Source organism: Macrotis lagotis, chromosome 6 (genome assembly GCF_037893015.1).
Source record: "Macrotis lagotis isolate mMagLag1 chromosome 6, bilby.v1.9.chrom.fasta, whole genome shotgun sequence".
NCBI classification, from domain to species: Eukaryota; Metazoa; Chordata; class Mammalia; order Peramelemorphia; family Peramelidae; genus Macrotis; species Macrotis lagotis.
Genome location: NC_133663.1, coordinates 116,694,674 through 116,720,268, shown reverse-complemented (window position 1 = coordinate 116,720,268; position 25,595 = coordinate 116,694,674).

Sequence of the window (25,595 nt, the reverse complement as noted above, 5' to 3'; positions counted from 1 at the left end):
TAGGCATTGAATATAAAATTATGAAGAATTAAATTTTATTCTCCAGGGTCTTATATTCTATTTGGGAAGCAAGTACCTATATAAAATATAGCTTGTCTCAAAAGTCATAGTACAGTATTAGGCTTTAATAACTTCAGAAGTAAAATACTATAATTATTTTTGTGTGTTTTGAAGAATCTGTATTTATTTTTATTAGTGTATGGTTTGTTTTTTATCATTTTGACTTACATTGAACATGCCTTGTTTTATTCATTCCATGTATGACAGTTTCTAGTATGATTTTCTCAGACTAGTGGTTCAGTAGAAGAGACCTTCTTGCTTGGCCACCTTAGTAACTTGATCTTTCCATTAGACTTTTTATTGTAGGGTCTTATCAAATATGTAATGTATGTTTCAAAACCTCATTTTGAGGAGTGACATTAAAGTTAACATTTCACTTTCAGTCTTTTCGATCACTGAGTAGCAGCTAATCAAATGTTTTGCAAAACTAAAGAATTATCTACAGAAATGTAGGGTTAAAGGTATTTATGATGAATTTTAATGAGAAAAATCAATATTTTAAAAACTAAATAATTAACATTTCAAAAATATTTTAATGTTTGTAACAAAGTACTAATAAATGTAATGTAGTTAAATACCATGTTATTTGTCCTTCATTTTCGAAAAGGGTAAAGGAGACCACAATTTTGACTTGCAAGTAAATTGGATTTAAGTGAGGCAGAGTTGCACAAGTCATCAGTCTCTCTCACTCTTCCAAATTGTTATTCAATTGTTTTTCAGTCTTATTTGACCTTTTTTTTTTGTGACCCCCATCCAGTGCAAGATAAAAGTTAAGAACATTGTCCATAATGGAGTGAATGACCTTGGTGTCTTCACATCTGATCAAGCTCTGAACATTCCATAGCACCTATATCAGTTACCTTCATGGTCTTTGGAACAAATTGTTCTTAATGGCTCATTCTACTAAGGAAGTCTTTATATCCCCCTAACTGACATGTTTTAGGTCATTTGTTAGCATCCACAAAATTGTAGGGTGGAGGGGAGGTATTGGGGATCAGGAAAAACTACATGTAGAAGGTGGCATTCAATTTTCACCTTGAAGAAAAAGAGGAATTTTATACATTGGATATGAGATGATAATACTCCAGGCCAAAGGGATAATCCAAACATACGAGTAGCAGCAAGTCAGATACAACTTTAATGGAAAATTTGCCTACCAATTAGAACTTTTAACAAGTAGAATGGGCAATTTTGGAAGTAAAAAGTATTAGGTGTCCTCATTAGAGGCATTCAAGCAGAGGCTGTAAGACTACTTTATAAATTTGGTGTCTGTAAGATTCTTAAACAAGTAATGGTTAGACTATATATTTTTTTACTTATAAACTTACATCATGTCTATGTGATTCAGAATGCAGGAATCTTCTGTAGCCTAGAGTATACTAATCTTGCTATAGGTCCAAGACAATGTGATAAAGTGAAAAGAACATTAATCTAGAATCAAGAACCTTTTTTCATATTCTGATTCTATAAGTCCCTTGAACTTTATGATATTCAATTTCTTTAATTGTAGAATGAGAATAACACCATTTTAACTATTATCATGGAATTGTTGTAAGCAAAGGCCTTCTTAAATTGCAAAGCAGTATGGTATATGAAATTCCAAGAGATAAAGTTCTGGGTGTGATATATGAATTTATTAATTAGGCTAGGAAATAGTTAATAAATTGAGGTCAGTGAACTCTCTTGTAGGTCAAAGATGCCAAGGGAGCATCTGAACCACCTAAAATCTGGTGTCTTCTTGCTGCCAGGGACTGACAAGGGAAACCTGGTTGGTGGACATTTAATTTTATGAGGTAGCCTAAGAATTCTCAACTCCTTCTGTTGCTGGAAGGAATGAAAGCTGAGAATGTGACCTAGTCATGAGATTCAAGTCATCTCTAGTGATCTGTGCAAGGAAAACTATTCCATCGGGGATCTACCTGATTAAGTTTCTCCTTTGTAAGTCAACTTGCCCCAAACCTTATTTAGGGAATAAGAAGACAGTCTTGGTAGTAGGGGATTAGCTCAGGTTGACTTCTATTTTCTGGGTAAACATACATGTCCATCCTAGGCCTTAAAAGAAGGTGGAATATGGTCACATTTTTTGCTAGAATAAGAGGTCCCTGGAGGCTGAAACCTGTGGGAGGAGGTCAGAAAAGGTAATATGATATTTTAATATTATTAATCAAAATATATAGCATTAAAATTATTTTTTCTCAACAGAAAATATACATGAGATATTATTAATATATAACAGAAATGATCACAGTATTAGGAGGTGGTTCAGGGGTAAAATAGTCCAACTTGCACCTGAAGGAATTTCCCTTCTACAAAAGTCAATAAATACTCAAACTTCTTGTTGATTGCTATTTAATTAACTAACCTAAAATTTGCTTGAAGACTTACAGTGAAGGGAGGGAGTCACTTTGTCCCAAGGTGACCCATCGTTAAGCAGATTTTTCTCTTTAAATCAAGCTAAAATTAGTCTTCATTCTGCCCTCTAGAGTTCAGCAGAACAATTTTAATTCCTTTTCCACATGATAGCCCTTAAATTACTTGAAGGCAGCCCAAGCATTTCTCTTCTCTGGACTAAATAAAAAAAAGTATTAATCCCTGCATAATTTCCAATTCTCTCACCCCTCCTAATTTCAATACTTTAGATCCATTCCTATTTATTAATGAGTTTTAGCACCCATTAGTGAACATGAAACCCTGGATATGATCAAATTCTGTATTATTTTAAAATATGTACTTTAACATTTTGATTTCATTGATTGTTTAATTGATGTGATTTCTCCCACACTAATACACAATATAAGATTGTTATGCATTTTCACTGCTGTTCATGTCTTTTCATAAATTCTGAAAGATTACAATCAAAGTGAAAGCTTTTTGTTCCCCCAGCTGTTTTAATATCTTGTAGGGTACCAGGTTTATATCCAAGGCATTCATATGTTGTCTATCATTGAATGATATTTTTGGACTTAGGTATCCTTGGTGATATCAGTATCTTCAAGAGCAGAGTACCTCTTCCCCACCATAAGTCACCATTGATAATATATGCTTCTGACTTCATGAAACTATTATATATATGTGTGTGTGTGTGTGTGTGTGTATGTGTGTAATATGTTTGTATTTTCCTTTGGGTTTTGATTTTTTAGAAATTAAGATGCTTTCTAGTTCAAGTTGTATACCAATAAGTTATATAGCATTAGAATAGATATATCAGTATTTTAGTGTTTCAGAGGGAGGGGGCAGGGAGAGGGGAAAAGAGGGGAGAAAAGTCAAAGTGAGGGGGAAATGAGGAGATAGAATAAAGAGAAGATCAAGAGAAAAGGGAGGAAATAAATGTAGGACAAAAGAAGAGGAGAAGTAAAAATGAATAGAAAGAGAAAGGAAAGTGGAAGTGAAATTGAAAGAAGAGGAAAAGGGTGAAGAGGAAGATAGAGGGGAAAGGCTGGAAAGAATGAAGTGAAGAAGAGGAGGAGAGAAAATAAAAAAGGAGCAGATAGAGAAAGGAAGAAAAGACAGGAAGGAGGAAAAGGAAAAAGATACCAGGAGAGACAAAGAGTGACAGATTAAGACAAGTAAGAAACAGTGCAGTCAGGAAGAAGATAAAGTATTAGGTTTACTGATAGAAAGGCCTAGATTCAAATAATTAACCTTGACATTTTCTAGTTTTGTGAGCTTGGGCAATTATGCAGAATTTCTCTAAGTCACAAGCAGACTACAATCTGCATTAATAACTCTCTCCATATTGGAAAGTTTTGCATACTTAATGGCTTGCTCATCTTGATGATCAAATTGAAATTTGAGTAATATACATTTCAAATCTATATCTCCATAAACTTGGTTAGACTGATGCTTCTGTCTCATTGTAGATTATTTTTTGAAGTCTATAACATTCTGAGGTTCCACAGATTTAGTACAATTGTACCTTTCAATAGGAAAATTCAGAAAAGTTCACAATGGAAAGGGAATTCCTTTTATTCAGGTTACAGGTCGATATATTTCATGACTCTGACAATCACCTTAGGTGAGCATCTCTCTGCCTAATTTATGCATTACTTAATGTCATTACCTAGTGGATTATTAAAAAGTTATTTCCTCAACCACATTTGTTACAGAATCTTGTAAAATTGTAATGAATGCAAGGGAGACACTTTGTTGCAGGAGTCATTATCATAAGGCAGGAATTAAATTTAGGAGACAAGGTTTTATGATAGATGATATTTAATCTGAAACAGTAAAAAAATAGATAAAAATGAAATCTCCCTTTTTATATATACATGCAATTAGTTATTAGATTAAAATAATATACCTCAACAAGTTAGAGCAAAGAAAAAATGCATAATTTTCATAAAGAACAGCATAGAATCAATTTAAAAGTATGGATTTATTATATTAAGCAAATATTCGTTATCATTTAAATGAAGTGATAGCAACAATAGTAACAACATGATAATTATATAACACTATGATTTACAAAGTGCTTTGCATAGATTATCAAAATTATCCTCATACTAGCCCTATAGAATAGGTTATTATTCCCCATTTCACAGATGAGGAAACTGAGGCTGAGAGGCAAATGATTTATCCAAAAATCACACAAATATTGGGGTGGCTAGGGGGCCCTGTAGTCAGGAGTACCTGAGTTCAAATCCAGCCTCAGACATTTAATAATTGCCTAGCTTTGTGACTTTGGGCAAGTCACTTAACCCCATTGCCTTATATAAACCCCCCAAAAAATCATATAAATAATATCTAAGATAGGATTTGAAGTCAGGTTTTCCCAAATGCTTACCAGGCACTCTAGTCATTGTATGACTGAGCTCACTACATGAAATAATTCATCAGTATTTGGCAGTTAAACGACTGGCAGTTCCATATCTTTAAAGAAACTATTCTGAAGTATTCTATGTTTAGAGATGATTGGCAATAGCTGCTGCACATAATCTATATGATAGGTATGTATATATATTTATGTGTGTGTATGTGATTCTGTATATATAAATATATACTTAGGAGAAACACACACACATTTTGCTTCAATGGTATATGATTAAAAAAAAATTCAAAACCTCTTGGGTCCCATGTATTTCTCCAAGTGTGTGAGTAGATTTAAATCATTTTTAGGAAAACAATAGCCCTGTAGACAGGAACATCCATACAAATCATAATACAAGTCAAACTCTTAAACTTTCACAGATAATGCCAATTCTGCCTCTGACACATCTTCTATTTAAAGCATGAGTACCTCTTTAACCAATAACACAGAATCTGGCATTTCCGCACTCATTGGAGAATATAACATGATTTGTCTTTAATTCAGAACATGCCAAGAACTCCCTTGACAAGCCATATAAATATGATAGAATGGGAGGCAACATGTAAATAACTGGGCAAACAAGATATAAACAAGAAAAAATAGGCAACAATCAGAAAAGACTGGGAAATACTTCTTGCAGAAGATACAACTTCAACTGAATTTTGAAAGAATGGGAGAAGACAGAGGGAGAAGAAGATGAGATAAGGCATAGGGGACAATAGGAATGGAAAATCTCAGAGTCGAGAGATGAATGCATTGTGCAAGGAATAAGACTAAGGAGGACAGTGTCACACTGAGCCCTCTGAGTGCCAGTCCACTTTTCTTCATTTGTAAAACTTACTATTTAAGATTGTATTACATATCTCATAGATATACTGAAGAAAATAAATGAGAAATTAAGTTTATAAAATGTTTGCTTAATCAGATATCACTTCATCAGAGTTCAGCTCTTGTTACCAGAAAGTACACTATAGAAATGTCTTCACAGTTAAGATTTAATATTATATCCACAATTTTTTTTCTTTTCAGATATAGAACTGATAAAAAGAAATAGTCATTTAAACATTTTTCTCTGTCTTTTGCAAAGACTGTAGAAGACCACTATTATATAACCCAATATCTTTCAGAAAAGGAGAATCATAAAAGCCAATGTGCTTCCCTTTAGCCTTGGCTGTCAGCAAATTCAAAGCTAGATTTAAAGCTCAGCTTCCGTAATTAGCTTGTCCAGTATGCCAGGAACACCTATTTTTTCTGTTCATTTAAAAATAGATTTGTTTGCCCTTTATTTTTATTGGTTCATTTTATAGTGAGTGTTTTTGTAAGCCGGGTAGAATTTGTAAGCCAGAGAAACCCAATTACCTCATTTTAAAGCTCAACAAGCGTTCCTTAAGCTTCTACTCAATGCCAGTTATTGGAGCTCCAAAGACAAGACTGACTTCAAGTCTCCAACTTCAAGAAGCTTAATTTGATCAGAGGAAGTGGATGTGCTTGAGTTGTTAAAAAAATAGTTCAAAGAAATGGGAGGAGCCACCAGAGTCAGGGAAGATCAGAGAAACAGTTTTGTGTAGAAGGTGATATCTGAACCAAACTTTGACAAAAGCTAGCAATTCAATGAAAAAAGAATGAAGAGAGAGTTATTTGTAGGCATGCAATGATATCTGTTGATAGACATGAGGGGCAACAAGAAACCCAGTTCTGTTGGACTGCATTTTGCAGAAAGGCTATAAAAAAAATAGCTAAAAACAAAATAGCTAGCTTCATGTTTTGTAAAAAAAATTTATAAAAATTATCTTTCTTGATCCTCACATTAACTACAGGAGTTAGATGTTAATATTACTACCAATTTATAAATGAGAAAGTGACTTTCCCACTGTCCCATGGTTAAGTGTTTGGAGCAGTTTGGAGCAGGATTCAAACTCATGTCTTCCTGACCCTAAGACCTTCACTCTAAACAATAATATACTACCTATATTGCCTAATAAGGGAGGTGCCACTATTATTCCCAATTTAACAGTTGAGTAAAGTGAGACAAAAAGAGGTTAAGTGACATCACATATCAAATATAAGCACAAGATTTGAACTCAGATCTTCCTGATGCCAGACATCTGCTGAACCACCAACCTACTTGCTACATTTTGAATGGAATCTTATCCTTCCTACCTCAAGGAGCAGACATTGAGTAGATGGAGTCCAATTATATTACATAGATCAAACATCTAGTAAATGTCTAAAGTTAAATTTAAACTCAGAACCAGTCCCAGCACTGTATTTGTTGGGCTGTCTAGCACATGTTAGATTGAAGGCAACTTGTAAAGCTTTGTAATGACAAGAAGAAGAATTTGTATTTGACAACATATGTAATAGGGTTAAGATGGAGAAGAGAAGTCAGGAACTTTCCTGGACTCTTCTGAGTTTCCCTCACAATCAATCCTCTAAATGAATTCTGGAACAAAAGAACCCACAAAAAGACAGGGAATCAAATTTCCAGCTTGAGATACCTTGGAAAGATTTTGGAAAAGGTCTCTCTAACTCAGGTGTAGGGAAAGCATGGCCAGGTGCAGGCTGGTGGAGGGGGAGGCTGAAGGAGGTTCTCAACCACAGTGCAGATCAGCGACCATGGCGCCTGAGTAGTGCACAGCAGGACAACCGAGAGCTTCAGTCTGGTGTAGAAAACAAATGGTGAGCCCAGAGCCCAGGACAGTGGGTAACCCTAGTCTAGTGCAGAAGCCACTAACACTTGAAGCCCCATCCCAGGGAACCCAGGAAGCTTTGGACAATGCCCTCCTGTGGCCCAGGAACAGAGCTCTGCCTTCAAAAACATGAAATAGGTTAAACATGAGTAAGAAACAGAAGAAAGTCCTAACTATGGAAAGCCATTATGGGAATAAGGAACATCAAAATATCTTAGAAGAGTACATTAGAAAAAGACCCATATGGGAAGCCCCAGAAGGGAAGATGAATTGGTCTCAGGTCCAAACAGATCTCTTGAAAGGGAGGACAAAGGATTTTAAAAATCAGTAGAAGAACTGAGAAAAAAGGAATGAGAGATACTGTAAGAGAGAGTCAGCAACTTGAAAAAGAAAACACAAAAATTGACTGAAGAAAACAACCCCTTTAAAAATACAATTAGGCAAATGGATGAAGAAAACACCTCCTTCAAAAAATGTAATTGGAGGGACAGTTAGATGGCACAGTGAGTGGATAGAGCACTGGCCCTAGAGTCAGGAGGACCTGAGTTCAAATTTGACCTCAGACACATAATAATAATTTCCTAGCTGTGTGACCTTGGGCAAGTCACTTAACCTTATTATCTTGCAAAAACCCACCCCCCTAAAAAAAGAATAATTGGGCAAAGGGAAAAATAAAAATAGAATTGGTCAAATGATAAAGGAGATACAAAAGTCAACTGAAGAAAATAATTTCTTGAAAATAGAATTAAACAAGTGGAAACTAATGACCTTATGAGGTAATAAGAATAAGTTGAGTAAAATTTTAAAAACTGAAAAAACTAGAAGACATTGTAAAATACCTCATTAGAAAATTGGAAAATTTAGGAGAGACAACTTAAGAATTATTGGACCATTTGAAAGCCATGATCAAATAAAATCATGATGCTTCCAAAGGGATGAATATTATAAATTATTTTTGCAAGTAATTGAAAAATAAAATAACATTTAAAAAAGGTTGATAGGAAGTCAACTAGAATTTATTGCATATGAAAACTGATATTGTTAGACTAATATTTGTTTGACTTCAGGAATATCACTTTGTCAGATACAGGGACAATGTGTTGGAGAAGGAAAAATCTTGAAACCCTCATTAACTGCCAGCAAAAGGAAAAGCAAGGTTAACTACAGTGTTGACATTATGAACTCAGAGAATGGGACGAATGTAAGAGATATAAAGATAAAGTCAATCAGTAAAGTCTTGGTTAAAGAATGAGATATCGCATCAAGAAATAATAACCCAGGTAAAAGAAGAAACAACACAATCAGCAGAAATTCCCCTTTGTGTCAACCTATCCCTCTCTTTCCTTAAAAATTATCTTTAAACTATTCACTGGAATAAATTTTATAGCATTCATTTTGGGGTTTTCTTTTAAAGATATAGAGTACTATATCATTTCCTTCTCTAGCTCATTTTATAAATGAAGAAACTGAGGCAAACTGGGTTAAATGACTGGCCCAGCATCACACAGCTAGTTTAAGAATCTGAAACCAGATTTGAATCCATGAAGATGAAGCTTCCTGACTCCATGTCTGATGATCTACATACTACTTGCCAGCTAGCTGCAGAAAACACTTTAGAAACCATCTAGTCCTAATTTTAGAGATGAGAAAGTTGAAGATCTGAAAGGCTAAATGATTCATTCGTAGTTAAAAAGAGCTTAGAAATGTCTGTCATGAGATTTCAATCAAGGTCTTCTTGACACCTAATTTAGTCCTTTTCCCTTGAATCACTTTGACTCTCTTAAAGGAATTTAGACTTTATTCTTAAGTATTTGAATACAACAAAGTCATTTTAAAAAGATACACAAAGTTTTCATCAAAAATGCATACAATGTAATATCAATTGTCAAATAATTATGAAGAATATCATTGCAAATGTATAAAATGCATCCTCTTTACTACCAATGTGAAATGATTTCAGATCTCCTCGGATCATGTGAACAACTCATCACACAAGCATACTTCTTGTAAATAGTAATGAAAGTGTATTAGAGCATCTTTTCTCCAAATTTCCAGACTTGCAATGCTAACCATTTTGCTATAAATACTTAGTTCTGGAAAATCTTGGGCTGTAGAAAAATTCCAGTTGGTTCAAATCTGAGTGAATCAGTAATGAAACATTGGAGGAATGTTCATCAAGCAGAAGCCTACAGAAAGTGCTGCATCTTTGTCAGCTGCCTAGTACTTACAGTACAATCCATTTTCCTAAATGGAAATGCTGTATTTTAAATGACATATTGCTTACTCCAGAAAGAACTTCTCTCACAATTCTTTCCTTCTTCCTAAATTAACTCCACATAAGCCATGGACTTTCTGTCATTGACTTTTAGAGGAACTTACACTTCCCTAGGTGTGAAAAATAAAGGCTATCCTCATGTATCAAATCAAGCTCCTTTTGCCATTAATGCAAAAGATTAAATGTGTAATTTCTCTCAAGCTCATGACCATTTGTCCCTTAAAAGTCTAACAGAGACATGAAGGAGACATAATTTTGTAATTAAACTGAAGTTATACAACAATGAAGATATTTTCAGTCATCATTTTTATCTTCTTAAATGTGGCAAAAGAAATATGGGAGCAAATATTTCAAGGTCATTGAATATTCATTCTAAAGTTACAGTCAAATTATTTCTCTTGTTAAGCAATATCTCTTGATTTATTAAAAAAAAGAAATAATTTGAAATTATACTGATTTATTCAATAAGGCTATTTGAAACCAGCAGGCAAACAAATCTTTATGCTATTTATAATGTTATAGCAATCAACACTGCCTTTGCGGTATGGCAGACAGCAAATATAAACATATATACATATATATATATATATGCATATATATATATTCAAAGTCTCATGAAAGCCATAATTCTTAGATTAAATAGTTTCCTAGAAGTCATTTTCTGGGTTCATTCAGGTTTTGAGGTCACTAGAATATTTTACTTCTAGAATTGTCTCACTAATCATTGCTGTAAGTGCCCTAATCGATTCCATTAAAACTAAATACCATTAAAACTGATTTTCAATATCCTTCCATATTAATTCCAACCTTGTGATCTTCCATTCCACTGATCTCATATATAACATATTCAGTGTCTATTTCTTTGCAATTTGTTCTCAAGAGCCTACAAATACCCTTCTAAAACGCACCCTATTTGTTATTTCCCAACATTCTCTCTGTCTCATATGAAATTTAATCCCTTTATTCCATTCATTTAGGATCTTGCTAGGTGACCATTTCAGTAGGAGATCATTTGCAGACAACTGACACATATAAATACATAGACAGGACAGGTTATGACCCATTAAATTGGGTATCAGAAGATACATTAACAAGAGGATTAGATTGACATATGAAGAGATTCAAAAAAAGAAATAAGGAAAAGAGAAACAAAGAATAATCAAAGGGAAAAAGGAAAGCCCAAAGGAAGGAAAGAATGGGAAAAAATGAAAAAGGGAGGAAGGGAAGGAGGGAAGAAGGAAGGAAAACACCTCCTCCTATTCCCTTAAACTAATTTAGGAGCATGGTAATAAGCTTAGGAAATCCACTAGAAACAGCTGAAAGTATTCTCCTCCAAAATTGTTAACTAGAAAAAAAATCACTAATAGCTTTAGATGATTTGAATAATCCAACCCAATTATTTAAATAGAGAAAATGAATGAATGTGACAGATATTTTGGAACAGGATACTTATACTGGATTTCAGAAAGAAAAAAATAGATATTGGCGAATTTGTGGTTCAATTTAACTTGAACCTGGAGTTTGTTATTATAAAGACTCCCCTGAAACTGAGACACATCCTATATCTGCTTAAGACTCTATGCAGAAGCTAAAAAAAAAGCAGGGGTGAAGCAAATAGCATCAGTAAAAAGGTATCTCTGAGATCAGACACTGCCTCACTAGTTCTGTAGTATACTGCAAAGGGATCTGTAACAAATCTCAAAAGTTTTTGTTCCTTGGCTTGTTGGTGGGGATGATACATATTGATAGAGAATTCTTAAATCCCTTTCCCTTTACTTTTCCTAAATCCATTATAACGATAACTGAAAGAATAAAGCAAAGAGCAAATGAGGACCTCACCTGGAGTATCTGTTTGGAAGCTATAAGCAACTGTAGAGAGAGCTCAACCTCATGAGAGAACATTGTAAGGAGGAGACAACAGAAGATAATGCTTACAGTCATGTTAAGAACTGGTAGGAAATAAAGGGGAAAAAAACCTAATACCTCAGAGTAGATTTGACTTACCGAGAGGAACTCCGTGTCTGAGACTGAAAGACATTCTTTAGACTTACAGAAGAGCATCTTGTGAATTTCTCTTTCAATATATTTTCATTTTTTTTCTTTAAAACAAAAACAAGCAACCATTCTCCTGTAATATCATGGTTTAAGTACATTTGCAAGTAAGGAATGGATATAAGTAGAGTGGGTGGCGCCATGAAAAATATACCCAGATCTCTTGGAATGAAGTACATAAATCAAGAAATGGAGAGAATTCCCTAGAAAGATGTCCAAGACTTTTATACCACATTATATCTCAGATAACAGCATAATGTATGACGTTAATGTATGACATTTCAGAGAATCAGTCATAGCATCTCAAGATGAAAAGTACTTCAAAAGCACCCTAATCCAACCTATGCTTGAAATATTATAATATTCTGCTGGGTAATATAAGCATTGGAAGGGTTCCACTACTTTCCAAAGTGGTCTGTTTCACATCTGTAAATATCTTATTGGGAAATTTTTTCCTTCTAACAAGCCTATATTATTTTCAAATTCTTCCCATTGCCACTAATCATGCCCTCCAGGTAAAAAAGTAGAACAAGAATAAACTTGAGTCCATATAAAAATCTTTTCAATACGTCAAGATAACAATTATGCCTTTCCGCTGTCCCCAAGCACCACCACCATCACAAATCTCTTCCATCTCTTCACCACCATCCTTCAACATCACTTCATATGGCATGATGTGAATGCCCACACCCATTCTGAACACCTCCCTTTGGACCTTCTCCAGTATAATAATAGCCTTTTCTATGGTACCCAGAACTGAGCACAACAAGCCATATATAGTTTTATTGGGGAAAAGTAGGACTATTTTAATCCTGGATATTAATTTTCAGGGCTGCAAAGGACATTTTTTCCTGCCCATATCCTATTATTTAGCAGCAAATTCTGTCTAAATCAGTGGTTCTACAGTAAAACAATCAGCATCAGAGAATTAAAAAAAAAACACTTGCACAGTACCACAGTACTTAACTTTTTAAAGACCATAAAGACATGACTGATCAAGTTTTAAGTAAAAAGTGAGCCTCTGAAAAGCATACCTGCGGTGGTTCTCTCAAATGATTTCAAATGAGAACAAAATCCTTAGTCACGTCTATAGGTGGTAGCAGTATAAGAGAGCACTCTGCTATTCCTTTATATAGTAAAAACTAGGTGGCACAGTAAATAGAGCTTCAAACAGTAGAAAAATTTAAGTTCAAATTCTGAATTAGACAATTACTATCTGTGTGAACCTGGCCAAGTTATGTACTTCAGTTTTCACATGTGAAAATGAGGATCATAATAGGATTTTTCTCACAGAATTATTTTGAGGGTGTTAAATGAGGTAACATAAGAAAAGTACATTGCAAATCTTAAATTATTATATAATTGCAAACTTTTATTATAATTATTAGGAAAAATAAAAGCCCATATATTGATGATGACTCAACAATTTCCCAATTTCTCAGGATTCTTAGTTGCAACTAACCTAAACAAGAAAGGATGGATATAAGGCATTGGGGTGGATTTTTATTTCAGTTTAAATTCTTTTTTTATTAAAGATTTTATTTATTTTGAGTTTTACAATTTTTCCCCTAATCTTACTTCCCTCCCCCACACCCACAGAAAGCAATTTGTCAGTCTTTACATTGTTTCCATGTTGTACATTGATCCAAATTGAGTGTAATGAGAAAGAAATCATATCCTCAAGGAAGAAACATAAAGTCTAAGAGATAGCAAGATCAGATAATAAGATATCAGTTTTTTTTTTCTAATTTAAAGGTAATAGTCCTTGGTCTTTGTTCAAACTGCACGGCTCTTTATCTGGATACAGATGGCATTCTCCTTTGCAGACAGCCCAAAATTGTCCCTGATTGTTGCACTGATGGAATGAGCGAGTCCATCAAGGTTGATCATCACTCCCATGTTGCTGTTAGGGTGTATAGTGTTTTCTGGTTCTGCTCATCTCACTCAGCATCAGTTCATGCAAATCCCTCCAGGCTTCCCTAAATTCCCATCCCTCCTGGTTTCTAATAGAACAATAGTGTTCCATAATATACATATACCACAGTTTGCTAAACCATTCCATTGGGGTGGATTTTTTTAACCCTCAACTTTACTCAGAACTTTAGGATAGTGTCCATGAAACACTTCTTTTGTAGTTTTTATATTCCAAAGATCAAATTATCAGAAAACCATTATCATTCTTGCTGAAATGTCCACTATCTATAGGGTAATGACTCCTGCAGACAGAGAAGTTTGAAAAGCATATCTCATTTTTATACTTATAACAAACCTGAGAGTAGGTACCACCATCACTTTCCCAATTTGGCAGATGAGAAAGCTAATGTATCTTGAGCCCAGATTTTAATTCAGGATTATCTTACACCAGGTTCAATATTCTATCCACTATGCTATTTAGAATATCTCAATAATCTATGAAAAATACCCTGCTAAAATTTAGGAAAACTATATATAAAAACATATATATGTATATATATATATATATATACATATCTGTAGTAATCTCCTTGTCAATCCAGTAATCCACTCAAAAAAAGGAAATGGGATATCATGACTTTTATATACTTTTAAAAATATATTTTAAAAATTTAGCCACAAATCAACATATGTGGCCTATAATTCAATATTTATTTTCTTTCCATTATTGAAAATCTCTTCTACATTTACACTTCTATAGTCTTGAGGGTATATATCCTATTCATTTGATAGTTTCTGAAGGTTGATTTATTTGGCACATATTTAAAGTCTAATTTTCATAGATCAAACAAAATGTATTTTATTATATACAATATTATAAACCTATATAAAATATGGATAATAAATTTTGTAGGATTAAAAGTTGGATGGAGTGCTATAAGAACTCAAAGATGGCACCATATACATGGAAAAAAGAATTAAATGAGCTATAATTCAAGCTAGAGCACTGACATATGCAGAATGTTAAAAGCTCTGGACAAAATTCTAAGAAGGGCATGATTTCTCAGCCATAGCAATGAGTTTGGATGAACATCCTGCTGTTATGTGAGCAATTGTTATACCTAGAGGGAACTGAATGAATGCTGGCACCTATTGGTAGATGAAATAAAAACCTAAGATTACTTTCCTATCATGAGTCTTACCAAGCAATATGTTACTAGCTAAAAACAGTACAACATCACCATGACAAAGATAACATATTACCCACTGCTTGTTCAAACAAAACAAAATAAAACAAACAAAAGTAATGCCATCATAAGAATTGCTTGCATTTCATTTGAATTTCTTATCTTTGTACTTAAAAATGAAATAAGCCTTTATTCAACTTTTAGATATTATCCATGAGGTCTGCTTTGGAAATTTGTAAAAGTTAAGGTTCAGAAGTGGAAGGTAGCCATGATATTTTAGCGTGCTTTTTTTAGTGAATTTGTTCTAGAATTTCTCCAAAGCTGAAAATTTAAATCTAAAATTAGACAAATTGATCTCTATATATCACAAAACACATACAGATTAGGAATGGTTTGGGGCAGCTAGGTTAACATGGTGAACTGGCCCTGGAATCAGGAGGACCTGCATTCAAATCCAGCCTCAGACATTTAATTATTACTGAGTTATGTGACCTTGGGCAAGTCACTTAACCCCATTGCCTTGCAAAAAGGAAAAACAAAAAAACAAAAAAAATTTATTTACATAGAATCAAAAACAATATATAGATAGATAGAGAGATAGATAGATAGATGAATTATCAGTAAAGGAATATGCAAATAAAATGAAGTAGATCTTACCTTCAGGAAGCTGATAAATCACATTCAATATGTACATAGATAAAGATACAAAATATATGCAAAGCACTCTTAGTGCTTATCTGGTGCTGGGCATATAGGAAGCACACAGTAAATACATGCTGATTTGACTGAGTCAGAAAAAAAAATCATATACTTATTAAATAAGGATGGAAGGGATCAGAAATGACCCCAACATTATTTGAAATGATACTAGAAAATTTATGGTTCCAATGAGGAGAAGAGACAGTTCCTCTTGGGGGAAAGAAAACAACTATTATTATATTAATATTTCTAATGGCACTAGATTTTTGTAAAGTATTTTATATTTATTTAGTGGAATATTTTCTGGTTTCATTAAAACTTTATTTTTTTTAGAAGTCATGAGAATTAGGATGAGACCAAGACAAAACCAATGCAAACCACGCTCAAAAAGACATTTTTGAGGTAAAATGAGAATGAGAATGATATATGAGAAATATAGAAACTGAGGACTTGTTCAAATGTTCTCTAAAGACTCCCTATTTTCTTGAAAATATGGTAATGGTATAACTTCTCACAATGAAAATTTGTTCTTAAATGATTTAGCAATCTCTGGGTACAATGAATAAATTATGTATGAAGATTAAGTAAGTCAGCATTAGAGCATCAATTGCAACTGATTTTTATGACATTAAGTCCAGTATATTTCAATGAGTTAGCAGCTGTCTTCCAATACTGACATACTGTGAGGCTAAAGAATAGATCTAATGGAAGAATGCATATTTACAACTGACACTTCTATCACACTTAAAATGGGAAAGGCTTGCAGTTTTCTTCATGTTATTTTCAGAAATATGACTTGTCCAGGAAATTCTGCTTTTGTCCACTTTAACCTTCATACATGAATACAGTGTGCATCATTCTGTCTGCCAAAATTCTGAAATGGTATTAAATATAAATAGAGAGGTACATATGGTTAATGCAAGTATATATATATATATATATATATATATATATATACATATAGTTATACATATACTACATGAATATGTGCATTATTTTCTGTCTTTCTATCCCTACTCCATTTATGTTTTGTCTCTGTGTCAATGTCTCTCTGTCTCTGTCTCTGTCTTTGCCAGTTTTTCTGTATCTATCTGTCTCTGTCTCTTCTCATTCCTCTCTCTCTCTCTCTCTCTCTCTCTCTCCCTCCCCCGCTCCCTCTCCCTGACTCTGTCTCTATCTCTCTGTCTCTCTCTGTCTCTCTTGTCTCTATCTCTCTGTCTCTGTCTCTCTGTCTCTCTGTATCTGTCTCACTCTCTCTGTGTCTCTGTCTCTGTCTGTCTGTCTGTGTCTGTCTGTCTCTCTCCCTGACCTGTCTCTCTCTCTCTCTCTCTCTCTCTCTCTCTCTCTCTCTCTTGGCCTCTCTCTGTCTCTCTCTCTGTCTCTGTCTCTGTCTCTGTCTCTCTCTCTGACTCTGTCTCTGTCTCTGTCTCTGTCTCTCTCTCTCTTTCCATTACATCTATTCAAGTTCTGTGGAATTTTGTATGCTGCTTTGCCCACTAGTTTTTAAAACAGACCACATATATTCACAGCAAGCAAAAGACTTCAATTCTTATGCTTTCCTCTGAAAACTAACAAAAGCTCTATCAGCCTGAAACTACTGTGAGCTACTGCCCAGTGAGGCAAGGATTGCGAAGTATGCTACATTATTTTATAGATTCGTAGCATTTAAAGACAGGAAGGACCATAAAGATGATATAGCTCAGACTCCTGTACATTTTTCAAATTAGGAACCTGAGGCTCAGAGAGGAATTGTCTCAAAACTACTTTCTTTCTCCATTTCATATTAATCCATTAGTTCATTTGCAACTAAAAGGATTAATTCCTTGGTTATTGTGTTAGATTTGTCTGCCTAAATAGGCTTGTCAGATGCAGGAATGTCACACAGGAAACTACAGGTTAAGAGGTGAGCCGCCTTTTCAGTTGAGAATGACTGTCAACCCCTTTCTTTTAGCATGCTGTAGGAAAGGCAGAGAAAATCACAGACCACTGACTCAATTCCAGTCTAGTAAGGGACTCTTTTTAAGATAATAGAAAAGAATTTATAATGTTCTTATTTTTCCTTCTCTGCATAAAGAAATGTTTAAGTTAGTTGGTTTTTGTCAATTGTACAATCATCAATTTATAAAAGTTATTTAAAATAAGAATCAAAAGATGATAGGAAAAGAAGGCAAAGGGAAAGGTAGAAGCACCTAGCTGGAAGGCCATTTAATAACTGTTCTTTGGAAATAACTGTACATGTATTTCTATGCTGGTTGGGTTATTATGTCCAAGATGATCAACAGCAGCTGGAGATTGGGGATTGTGAAATACTGCAAACCAGAAAGGATTCAGAATAAAACAAGTTCTTCCATCCAATCACTTTGATTTGATATTCATTAGTGTAATCATTGGTGAACTCCACAAAGTGGCCAAGGTATAGATGACCCCATCATCAATGGCATAGTGCCATCATCAGTGGAATATGGCAGTGGTGACAAACTCAAACAGACCTGGATCCTTGGCCATTGAGTTTTGCCTCAGTTGGCCAAGAGTTTGACATCTCTGATGTAATTTACACAAAATCAGGAAGCCAGGTGTACTACAAATCATCTGACAGACTCCAGGGACAGGAACTAATGACAGACTTCTGTGTGTGTGTGTGTGTGTGTGTGTGTGTGTGTGTGTGTGTGTGCGCGTGTGTGTGTATAAATATATATATATACACATGTATATGTATGTATATTGATATATCTAGATTCTATATCTATATGTATGTGAATATACATATATACCTATATACTATACATGTACATATACATATACTATACATATATACATGTGCATGTGCACATGCATGTACACACACACACACACACACACACACACACACATATATATATACAAAATAGCAACTAGATGGATCAATGAGTACCAGAAGAGTTTACTTTTACAAACCAATGTTGACAATGGAATTCATGAGTCCATGGATAGGAGCTTAGCTATCCCTAATGTCACAACAGATTTTACAGTAAACAAGAAAATAAAAGAAGAGGCGAAAATTGGAAGAAAGTTTTCTATGTACCAGGACAACCCATAAACCTAGAGCCAAAGGTCTTGTTACAAAATATTTACCATTCTTCAAACTCCAGTAGACTTTAGAAGCAAGAGTATTAGGCACCACTATGCACTGCATTTTCTATCTCACCAGTGCACTGAATAGAGCATTCTATAGAGAAATGGGGGCGGGGGGGGGGGAAGACATGACAGGTTCTGAGCCTAATACCTTGATATCTCAAGGAATCCATTAAGTTTATTAAAAACTGGTTGTGGTAGATGGAGTCAAGATGGTGAAATAGAAGCAGGAATTTCCAGAAGCTCTTCCCCAGACTACTCCAAATATCCTTAAATTGTTACTCTAACCAAATTCCAGAGTGGTAGAACCCAAAGAAAGATTGAGGGAAACAATTTTCCTGCCTAAGACAACTTGGAAGATCCACAGGAAGGGTCTGTTCCACTGGGGTTGGAAAAAGTTGCACCACAGTTTGGGCTGCACTGGGCTGTGCCAAAAGGATCCAACTCCAGTTTTTCAGAAACAGCCACAGAGTATTTGGGTCCATGGCAGAGGTGGCAGCTTCTAGACCTCTCAGTCCAGTGACTACCAAGGATAACTTGTAAGGTCAGCAGAAAAACTCTGCCACATCATAGTGAGCTTAGAATCCAAGTTAGCATAGATCTTGATGCATCTCCTCCCCAGAAGAAAGCAGAGTCACCAGAGCAGAGACCCCCAGAAGCTGCTTCCAGAGTGCCCAGCCCATGGATGGTAAAGGAATCAGGGGAGAACACAGAGGTTTCTCCACTATCGCTGGGACTGGACTGTGTTGTTGTTTTGCCCATACTTATAAACAGGTTGCAGTCTGGTGGTCATACTCCTCACAGCTCAAGGACGGAGGGGAGTGCTTGTGATCATCTACAGATCAGAGGACAGACAAGGAGAGTAGTCAGAGGCTTTCATAAGACCTTGAAGGAATTGAGGTCCCTGGTGGGGGGTGAGGGGGTGGGGAGGACAAAATGGTCTCCAAAACTCAAAAGCTTGGGAAAGTATATCCTCCACCCTGGAAGCAGAGCTTCTTAACAAGGAGTTAAAAATCAGGAGAAACAGAGCAAATGGAGAAATGAGCAAACATCAGAAGAAAATTATTTTGGTACTACAGAGGATAAAAATGCACACTCAGAAGATGACAAAGTCAAAATTTCTATATCTGAAGCCTCCAAGAAAAATATGAATTGGTCTCAGGCTAAGGAAGAGTTCAAAAATGATTTTGAAAATCAAGTAAGGGAGGTAGAGGAAAAATTGGGAGTACAAATGAAAGCAATGCAGGAAAACCATGAAAACAAAGTCAGTAGCTTGGTGAAGTATATACAAAAAAAATTGAAGAAAATAATATCTTAAAGACAAGTTTAAGTCATATGGAAAAAGCAGTCCAAAAGGTCAATGAGGAGAAGTGTGCCTTAAAAAAGCAGAATTGGTCAGAAGGAAAAGGAGATTAAAAAACTCTTTAAAGAAATTAATTCCTTCAAATGTAGAATGGAGCTAAGAGAAGCTGATGACTATGTAAGAAATCAAGAAACAATAAAAGCAAACCAAAAGAATGAAAAACTAGAGGAAACTGTGAAATATCTCATGGTGGGGGCAGCTAGGTGGTACAGTGGATAGAGCACCAGCCCTGGATCAGGAGTCCCTGAGTTCAAATATGGCTTCAGACATTTAATAATAACCTAGCTGTGTGGCCTTGGGCAAGCAACTTAACCCCATTGCCTTGCAAAAACCTAAAAAAAATATTTCATTGGGAAAAACAACTAACCTGGAAAACAGATACAGGAGAGAAAATTTAAAAATTATTGGGCTACCTAAAAGTCATGACCAGGAAAAGAGCCTAGACTTCATTTTTAAAGAAAGTCTCTATGAAAATTGCCCTGGCATCCTAGAAGCAAAGAAAAAAATAGAGTTTGAGGGAATATACTGATCAACTCCTTAAAGAGATCCCAAAATAAAAATTTCCAGGAATATATAGCCAAATTCCAGACTTCCCAAGTCAAAGAGAAAATATTACAAGCAGCCAGAAAGAAACAATTCAAATACTGTGGTACTACAGTTAGGATTACACCGAATTTAGCAGTATCTATATTAAGAGCTCTTAAGACTTGGAATATGATATTTCAGAAAGCAAAAGAGCTAGGATTATAATTGAGAATCAGCTACCCAACAAAAATGAACATCTTCTTTCAAGGGAAAATATGGATAGTCAATGAAAAATGGGACTTTCAAACTTTCCTGTTGAAACAACCAGAGCTGAATAAAAAGTTTGATTTTCAAGTACAGGACTCAGATGAAGCATAGAAAGAGTACATGGAAAGGGCAAATTATGAGGGATTTAATGATATTGAAATGCTTGTATTCATGCATGGGAAGGTGATACTGATAATGAACCTTCTCATTTAATAGAGCAATTAGAAGGAGCATATATAGACAAGGCACAGGAGGAAGCTGAATATAAAGGCATGATTATTAAAAAGATTGAGCCAATGGGCAAAAAAAAGGAATGTACTGGGAGAAAGGGAAAGGAGAGATATTTTACATAAAAGAGGCAAGAAAAACTTTTGCAATAGAGTGGAAGGGGGGAGAAAGGGAGAGGGAATGAGTAAGCCTTTATACTCACCAGAACTGACTCAGAGAGGAAATAACATACACAATCCATCTTACCCTGGGGGGGGGGGGGAGAGAAAAGGGATGGGAGAAAGGGAACAGGGGGAAGGGAGGTGGGGTGTAGGTAATAGAAGAGAGGGAAGATTTGGGAGAAGGAAGTCAAATTACAACACACTTTTTTGTTTTTGCTTTTCTTTAACAAGGCAATGGGGTTAAGTGACTTACCCAAGGTCACACAAGCTAGGTAATTATTAAGTATCTGAGGCCAGATTTGAACTCAGATCCTCCTGACTCCAGGGCCAGTGCTCTATCCACTGTGCCATCTAACTACCACCTACAAAACACTTTTGAGGAGGGACAGGGTAAAAGAAGAGAGAGAATAGAACAAATGTGAGTGGGGAGGAATAGGATGGAGGAAAATACAGTTAGCAACAGCAAGAGTAGAAAAAAATTTGAAGTAACTTGTTTAATGGAGTTATGATTAAGAACTCAATCCATCCCAGAAATAGGGTCAGTTAGTATCTGAACACAGACTGAATTACACTCCCCCCTCACTTTATTTTTCTTGAGGTTTCTTGGGGGGGGGGGGGAATTTTGTTTACTTTTATAACAACTCTATTGCAGTAATGTAAAAAAATGAAAATAAAAAAACTAGTTGTGATACTCTTTGTCATACATGTTCTATAAATTTTGATCCTTGGTCAAATTGTTCATTTACTTAACTAATAAAAAACATAAGGAGCAAAAGAAGCAGTGATTATCAGGACTGTTCAGACTATAATGATATAGGAAGAACAACTAATAAAATACAGGATCAAGGATGAAAATTGAATGTTAAAGATTATAAGGACAATGTCAATTGGTATTAGTGCTTATTCCTTTGTTTCCTCCACAAAGGTTCTGTTGCCTTCATGTTGGTTTCTGATATACATGTTCTTATTTCTTTCAAATCATTTGTGGACACAGAGAAAAAAGCAGCAAGTTTATTCAAGTAATTGAAGCACTATTGTATCATTATAAATCTTTCCACAATTGTCTATAAATGCAATCAGGGAGATGGGCTAGAAACCTCAGTTTTAAGACAAGAATACTTAAAAAGGAATGTTTCCCTAGAGAGACAGGCTTTTTTATATGTAAAGACTGCATTATTAACATATAAAATAGAATTTTCTTCTTTGGTGATATAATAAATGGGAAATAAAATAAAAACTATAATACATATTACTTAGCAACACTGGTATTCCTTTTTATCTACACCCTGACGCAGACTATTTCTTAATTTCTCCTGCATAAAAACCTATTCTAGATTAGTCAATCTATTTCTGTTATTTCTAATCATAGTTCTGTCCATTTAGATCTGTGGCTGTAATAGACTGAAATTTGGTTGATAATCTCCTAATCTCCTAATCCTAATAAAGCATCCAGCTCAAGCACTTGATCTCATCTCTCACTGAAGACCATCTTGCAGTCTTGATCCTTCTTTATACCAACAAAATTCAGCAGTGACACACTGCTCTACCAATCTGTACTGCCACTTTATGCAGTGTTGTGCCCAAATATAGAAGAATATTTAAGATTACAGATCACCTTTTCATAGAAGGTGATGTCTGTGTACCATGGGTCCCATGTGAATAAAGTACAAATAAATGCAAAATTAGTGTTATATCGATGATATGCCTCATCGATTGGGGCTATATCATAGCCAGGCCTATTTTAATGACACTCTTTTGTAGCTTCTGAGATTATTCACATATTAGGGCAACCAACAACATATTTAGTGCATACAAAGCTGATACTGATTTCAACATATTCATGCAACTACTTTGAATTGGACATTTCAACCTATGTTGCTACTTTTTCATTAGTTGGTTAGTGCCATGAGGGATTTATAGTGATCCTATCAGCAAAAGTAAACACTCATGGTTCAGATACACATGATGGCACACAAAGCTCAGATGACTACTCTCACTGGAATTAACACTTTTCTAAATGAATTTAATTATGCACTCATCTTGATTCCTGGAATGATCTATGATTCCAAAGTTTCATATAGTCTGGGAAGACCTTGAGAAACAAATTGGACCAGAGTGGTTTCTGTTAGCTAAGGCAAATAGCACAAATAACTCTGTCTTCATTCCCATGACTCTCTTCTGCTGTTCTCTATCACACTTCCAAAACTAGATCAACAGTGAAGAATTATAGGCTCAGCAAACCTATTCCTGAAGGTGTTTCTGATCGGAGATGTGTGAGGCATTTAAAAGGAAGATAAAGAAAAGAAATCAAATAAACCTACAGAGAAGATCAGGGGAGTATTCTGAGGTCATGAAACTTGACCCAAGATGTGGTAGAGTTCACTCTTAATTCAAAGCAAAGAAGAGATGAGTCTCCAGACTCAGTCTCAGAGTTATTTGACTAAAACAAACAAACAAAAAAAAAAACAAATAAACAAACGAAAAAACAGAAACCATATCTATTCTACCTCTAAGTGGCACAATGAATAGAAAATTTTATCTAGAGTCTGAGTTCAAAGCCAGCCTTAAATATTGACTAGCTGTTTGAGCCTATGCAAGTCACTTAACTTGCCTTCCTCAGTTTCCTCAACTATAAAATAAGAATTGCAATACCTTATAAGAATCAAACGAATAATAATTGTAATGCAGCAAATAGTAGACTACATAAAATCTCACTACCTACTAATTTTTCCCCTCATAAGAAAATAAAACAAACAATATGGTAGCAAATCACAGAACCCCTGAACTTGTTTTCTTCATTCTAAAATGAGGACAATGCCATATAATACTACTTACTTCAAAGGACTAGTTTGAGTCAAATTGGCAAATGTTCATAAATGCTTGACTTGTAGAAACATATTTGGAAGCTATCTGCATGGAGGTGAATTGGATTTATTGAATTTATGGAAATAGCTGAGATCACCAAAAAAAAGAGAAGCTATAGAGCAATTAGAAGAGAGAAACATAGAAATATGTATAGATATATAAAAAATGAAAACAAAAAAAAAGGAGGTCAAAATACAGAATGTTGGGACATACCTGAGCTCAAACAGTGGGAGAAAGATGAAGTAACACCCATGGAGAACAGAAAAGAAGAGGTCAGAGGTATAGGAAAAAAATCATGAAACTGCTCCAGTCTGGATGAGAAAAGGGAAGAAGTAAGAACAAAAAAAAGAGGAGATGGTCAGCAAAGGGAGATGAGAATAGGAAAATCATCTTTTAGTTGTAAGGTCATAAAAAGTGATCTTCAGCAATTTAATTCATCTACTTATTGATGATGGAAATGTATGTCCTTTGATCTTGAAGATCATAGCATCCAGAGGTAATGCTATGATAAGCAAGTGATTTAGATTTGAGTGAGGAGGTGCTATATTAAGGCACTTCTTCTGGAGTTATCTGGGTCTAGTGGTTACAAGACAACTAAAGGTAAGTGATTTGTCCAAGTCACACAACTAGTAAATGTCTGAGGTCAAATATGAACTTAGTTCCTCCTAACTTTAGGGCAAGCACCCTCCTCAATGTGCCATCTAACTTCTCCTAATCAAATTATTAAATGCCTATTGTCTAGACATTGGGGACTCATTTTAAGTAAAATGTGATCCTTAGCCTCAGAAATCTTGGAGTCTGGGATGTGCCTGATAAGAATACAAGTAATTTTAATATATAATACAAAAGGGTAAATGTGTATCAGAAAGAAAGAAAAGATGCAAACTTAAATGAAAGATGAAAGTTGCTTAACCAAAAGTGGAGCTCAGAGAAATCTCTTGAGGAGTGGTGTTTGAATTATACTGTATACCCTTAATAAATAAATAAATACATATATATATATATATATATATATATACAGTATGTATATGTATACATAGCACATAGATCAAATATATACATACACATTCATGTGTATGTATATATTTAATCTATGTACTATTTCTATCACATATATTAGATGATATATGCAACATTCACAAAGAATATGTTGCATACTCAGCAGCATAGTGTACTCCTAGAATGAGAAATCCCTCCTTCAAAGCAATTCATTACCCATCTATGACTTGATAAGCCCAGGTTTACATAGTTGGCAGTTCCAGAACCAGAACTTGAATCTTAGTTGTTCCTGGTTATTCTATTATTCCACACTATACCCCCTCCCCCCACTCCAAAGGATTTATAGGATTATATTCTGATAAAGGCTGACACTGATGAGATCTTTCAGAAAA